The 5,452-nt window shown below is 45.9% G+C and overlaps 1 long non-coding RNA gene across 1 annotated transcript; it reads left to right on the top strand.

Moving 5' to 3' along the window:
- The first annotated feature begins 641 nt into the window (after window positions 1-641).
- Window positions 642-4,493, top strand: LOC116547054. Its single transcript, XR_004266923.1, has 4 exons — window positions 642-656; window positions 1,214-1,218; window positions 2,095-2,100; window positions 4,376-4,493. It is a non-coding gene; the product is annotated as an uncharacterized LOC116547054 (long non-coding RNA).
- The last annotated feature ends 959 nt before the right edge of the window (window positions 4,494-5,452 follow it).

Here is a 5,452-nt window from a genome sequence, read left to right as displayed (position 1 = left end):
CCTCTTTCTAATTTGGTAAGTTTCTTTCATAAATTTTGTAGTAAATTTTGTCAAATGCCTTTTCAACATCTATGATGATTATGATTTTCAACATTAATATAAATAAAATGAAAAGTTCTAATTTTGAGCCATCTGTTTCACACTGTACAAGTCTCTCTTGATTTAGGTAAGTTTTTTTTGAAGCCCCAGTGGGGTTTATTTGCTGATATTTTATTTTGGATTTTTATTCATTGATTTTTATGTAAATGTCTTATCTTGTTTTGTTTTAGAGATAGGACCTTACTTGGATGCCCAGGCTGGAGTGCAGTGATGTGATCACACTTTATTGTAATTTTAAACTCCTGGGCTCAAGTGATCCTTCCTCCTCAGCCTCCTGGGTAGCTGACACCACAGGCATGTGTTACCATGCCTGGCTAATTTTTAAATTTTCTGTAGAGATGGAGCCTTGCTATGTTGTCTAGGCTGCAGTTCAGTGTATGTTGTCGATGTGAATATTTACTGGTCTTTTTGCTGGAATCATTCCCTCTCCCATCTGTTTGTCTTTAAATTCTGGGCATGCACACACACTCCACCCACACATCCTAACTGCAAAATATTGATGTTGTCCAACCTGCCTTGAGAAGGGAGAACTATTTTCCCTCTTTGTATCTCTGCTGGTGTCCAGTCCACTGCTGTGTTTTTGGTAAATACTTGACCCACAGAGTGTGGGAGGCAGGAAGGAAAGGCTTCTGCATTTCCTCTGTGGACCCGACATCATGGATCCATTAAGCATATTGGGAAAGCAGCAGGTCAGGTGGCTGCACACTCTAGTTGCCTCTGACTCTGAATTGCTCAGGGCCCCCTCCATGCCAGTGATTTGCTTTTCTTTGTGAGTTGTCTCTTCACTCATATTCCTAGGCTGAGTTACCCAAAACAGTGGCTAGCACAGCACCTGTAACAGTTGTGGGTGCATATCTGATCTTGCATGACCTGATTTACAGGGTGTTTTGAACAGGAGCTACCTATTATGGCTTGGGAAATGGCTAAAGTTTACTTGACTTTCTTTCATAAAGTGACTGGTAGAATATGTGGCATAAGGCTATTAATGCAAAAGCAGAAGTGGTGGGGGATGATCAAGCTTGAGCAGCATTGGGAGGCAGACAGGCCCGCATCAGCACCGTCCTGGCCATTTGTAGGTTGTATGATCTTGGGGGAATCCCCTCAGCTCTACCAGTCTTTGTTTTTTTCCTCATTGAGGAGATCATCTATTCCTCATTGGACTATTTATTGTAAGGCTGAAGATCAAACATCTTTCAAGGTACTTGGAGCAGTGCCTGGGCTCGGGGGTCTTTAGGCTGTAACCATAGCAAACACTCAGATCCCAGCCACCCTGCCTTCTCTTCCCTCCAGGGTAGAAATGTGGAGGACCAATCTTCTCATTCCCATTTACCCTGGAGTTCTTTCTTCTGAACTTCATCTAGCACCTGCAGTGCACCAGGGATTCATGGGTGGGGAGGTCAGGGACAGCCAAGTCTGGCATCTGGCCCTCAGCTTGCCTCAGTCTCCGTGGCTGACACCTGGCCCTTTGCTCTGGAATCTGGACCCTACAATCTCCTACCAAAGACTCAGCCCAAAGAGGGCTTGAGAGCACCCCCTATTGCTGAGAAGATTCCGTAGCTGCCCACGTCTCCCCAACTCCTGAGTGGATGATCAGCCCCAGCAATCCAGAGACACATTCTTGGATTCTGCTAGCTTTATTTTTTAGTTGAAAACTCAAAGGAAAAAGTTATTTTCCAAAAGAAAGTAAAAAAAAACTTTGAATGCTCTAGCCTGGGGGCCCGAGTTCACAGGGGCCCCTACCACAACAGAGGCCCTCCAAAGCATTCAGTCCCAGTGTGTCTACACTAAAGACAGCAGCTCTCTACCTGGGCTTCTGAAGAGCTATTAGTTTCCCTCAAAGAACCTCCTGCCTCAGCAGATCCCTGGATCAGGCAGGGAATGCGAGGACCATGCAGCTGAGAACCTGGCTTCGTGTCCCCCTGTGCACAGTGTTCTGAAGCGGCGGCTTCCCACATGGCTGTTGAATAAGTGAATAAATACCTTGGGCATGAACAGGAGCTGGTAGATCTCTCTCTACAGGGCTGGGACTCACTGGCCCAGCTGTCTCTTGATGTACAGTGGAGATGTGGAGGAAGGCAGAGAATTACCCAGACCAGTGGGAGAGTTTCATGTCCTCAGAACTATTTTGAGTGCAATGGCAAACAGCTCCTCTTCCCTGCATGTGAAGCACATGCTGTTCTGAGTTTCCCGGCATTCCATGCTGGTTGTTCTATCCCAGCCAAGAATCTTGCCCTTGTCAAGGAGCTGGAATGAGAGTAGAAGGTGAAAGAGTTTGAAGTCTTTGGCAGCCTAGTGCTGGCTTAGATGAAATCTCAAACTGTAAAGAAGAGAGAAGAGAAGTAAGGCCAGGCTATGGGCCCCAGAGGAGAGGGGCCCTTATTACAGCTCCTGGCCCTCCTTATTAAAAGGACAACTCTCCATCCACTCCCACCCATCTTCCTCTCTTCTTTCTGTAAGAGCAGCAGGGATGGGTTGATGAGTCCCTACACCTGCCACACCTTTGCAGGCAGTGGTGTTAGGCCCAGCCTGCTGAGTACCTAGGAAATTGAACAAGCGTCTATGAAGTGCTCACTCCATGTCAGGCTCCGCCACCAGCACCCGGAGACAGAAGACCAAGACATACTTCCCAGCCAAGGGGAGGGTGGAACCTTAGCACACGATGCATTGAGAGTTTGGGATGCAACCAACCCGAAGTGCAGGCTAAAGGGAACTCTCACTGTGTGGGTGGGATCTTCAGTGCAGCTTGCAGTGGAGGCTGCTCTACTGTTTCCCCATCAAGTGTGGTGGGCAAGGACACAGACTGGACACTCAGAGCTACCAGGGTAAGGAAGTGCTCTTGTATCCCTCATCTGCTGGGAGAATTGTTTAAAAGATGGGCTTTAATGTTTTTGAGATGGAGTCTCACCCTGTCACCCAGGCTGGAGCTCAGTGGCTCACTGCAACCTCTGCCACCTGGGATCAAGCAATTCCGCCTCAGGCTCCTGAGCAGCTGAGATTACAGATGCCTGCCACCACACCCAGCTAATTTTTGTATTTTTAATAGCAATGGGGTATGGCCAGGCTGGTCTCCAACTCTTTACCTCAAGTGTTCCACCCACCTCAGCCTCCCAAAGTGCTGGGATTACAGGCGTGAGCCACCGCACCCTGCTCTTTAATTTTTTTCAGATGAAATCTCGTTCTGTTGCCCAGGCTGGAGTGCAGTGGTGCAATATCAGCTCACTGCAACCTCTGCCTGCTGGGTGCAACGTTTCCCCTGCCTCAGCCTCCTGAGTATCTGGGACTACAGGCATGAGCCACCACGCCTGGCCAGGAAGTGCCCTTGTATCCCTCATCTGCTAAGAGAACTTTCTGAAAGATGGGCTTTAGGTGGCCTTTTCTGTCATCTCTTTCTACTATATTCTGGTTCTTTTTCAGTATGTAATTTTCAGTAATTAGTAAATTAGCTGATTGGCTAAATTAATTACTAAACTACAAATTTAGTGCTGAGTAATTTTAATAATTTCTAGTTTGAAATGTATAATCTCTAAGAAGCCTACTATCTGAGCCCTGTGGGTCTGTGTCTATTATTGTCTGTCTATGTTAGTTTTACATTTAGAATTTTACCTCCCTAAGAGCGTTCTTTATAACTATGGTGTTCATAATCTTATCATCATGCCCAGCACGGAGGTGCTCAGTAAATACACGTTTCTAATGTAAAAAATTTTTAATATGGTAAAGAACAAATAATTTACCGTAACCATTTTAAAGTACACACTTCAGTGTAAGTACATTCATATTTTTGTGCAGCCAAACTCTGGAACCCATTAAATCCTGCCAAATTGAAACTCTGTCCCCATTCAATAAGCCATTACTGATCTCCCAGCTCCTGGCCGCCACCAGTCTACTTTCTGTCTCTGTGAATCTGATTACTCTAGGTCCTTCACATAAGTGGAATCATACGGCATTTTTCTTTCTGTGACTGGCATATTTCACTTTGTGAAGTGTCCTCAAGGTTCATCCAGGTGCTGGCATGTGTCAGAATTTCCTTTTTAAGGCTGAATAATGTTTGTCTATATGGAGAGACCACATTTGTTTGTTTGTCTGTCAGTGGGCACTTGCATTGCTGCCATCTTTCGGCTGCTATGAATAACGCTGTGCCAAGACCAGCTCAGCCATGGAGGCCGCAACCCAGGCAGCGCTGAAGGAATTAAGAAACAGACACAGAGATAGAGAGGAAAAAGTGCATTCAGAGTGGAGCACCAGGTGTCTCACAGCATTTCCAGCCGAGAGTCCAGAGCGGACTCTGCCCTATGTATTTATTCTTGACTTTCCAGTGACAAATTTTACAAGCAGATGCTCTGTGTTCTTTCATTGGTTAAAGGTAAACTAACCAGGCAGCTTGTGTGTGTTTACTATAGGTTCAATACAAACTGGAAAGAGCTCTTTACAGGGGAACAAATGAAACGGTCACATATCCTGTGTTCAAAGAACTAATTCATCTGGCGTGAGACATTCTTATATTGGTTACGGTTTTATAACGCTTTGAGCAGTTTTCTGCTTTGGGGGCAGTTTTCTGCTTTGAGGGGCCAACTAGGTTTTCCTTGCTGCTGCTCTCAATAGGATTTCTCAGCAAACAATATGATTTTTCACACACGTTAGAATTTGCTCTCAACAACGCTGCTATGAACATTAGTGTATAAATGTGTGAGGCCCTTTGAATTGTAGGTGGTACATACCCAGAAGTGGAAATGCTGGATTATATGGTAATTCTTTGTTTTGAGACAGTCTCACTCTGTCACCCAGGTTGGAATGCAGTGGTGCAATCTTGGCTCATTGCAACCTCTGCCTCCTGGGTTCAAGTGATTCTTATCCCTCAGCCTCCCGAGTAGCTGGGATTACAGGCCTGCACCATCACCCCTGGCTAATTTTTGTGTTTTTAGTAGAGTCAGGCTTTCACCATGTTGGCCAGGCTGGTCTCGAGCTCCTGGCCTCAAGTGATTCACCTGCCCCGGCCTTGCAAAATGCTGGGATTACAAGTGTGAGCCACCGTGCCTGGCCTATTTTTAAATTTTTGATGAATTGCCATACTGTTTTTCGTAGGTGCAGCTCCATTTCAAACTCCCAGTAAGAGTACACAAAGGTTCCACCCACTCAGCATCCTCGCTAACACTTGTTATTTTCTGTGTTGATTACAGCCATCCTAATGTGTCTGAGGTAGCCTCTCAATGTAGGTTTTCTTCTTTTTTTTTTTTTTTCGAGATGGAGTCTTTCTCTGACACCCAGGCTAGAGTGCAGTGGTGCAATCTTGGCTGACTGCAACCTCTGCTTCCCGGGTCAAGCAATCTTCTTGCCTCAGACTCCCAAGCACCTGGGA

This window comes from Sapajus apella, unplaced genomic scaffold (genome assembly GCF_009761245.1).
Source record: "Sapajus apella isolate SASKATOON/1434 unplaced genomic scaffold, GSC_monkey_1.0 scaffold1960, whole genome shotgun sequence".
Taxonomy (NCBI): domain Eukaryota; kingdom Metazoa; phylum Chordata; class Mammalia; order Primates; family Cebidae; genus Sapajus; species Sapajus apella.
The sequence above is the reverse complement of the archived record's forward strand: the minus strand, read 5'-3'. Positions and strand labels throughout refer to the sequence as shown.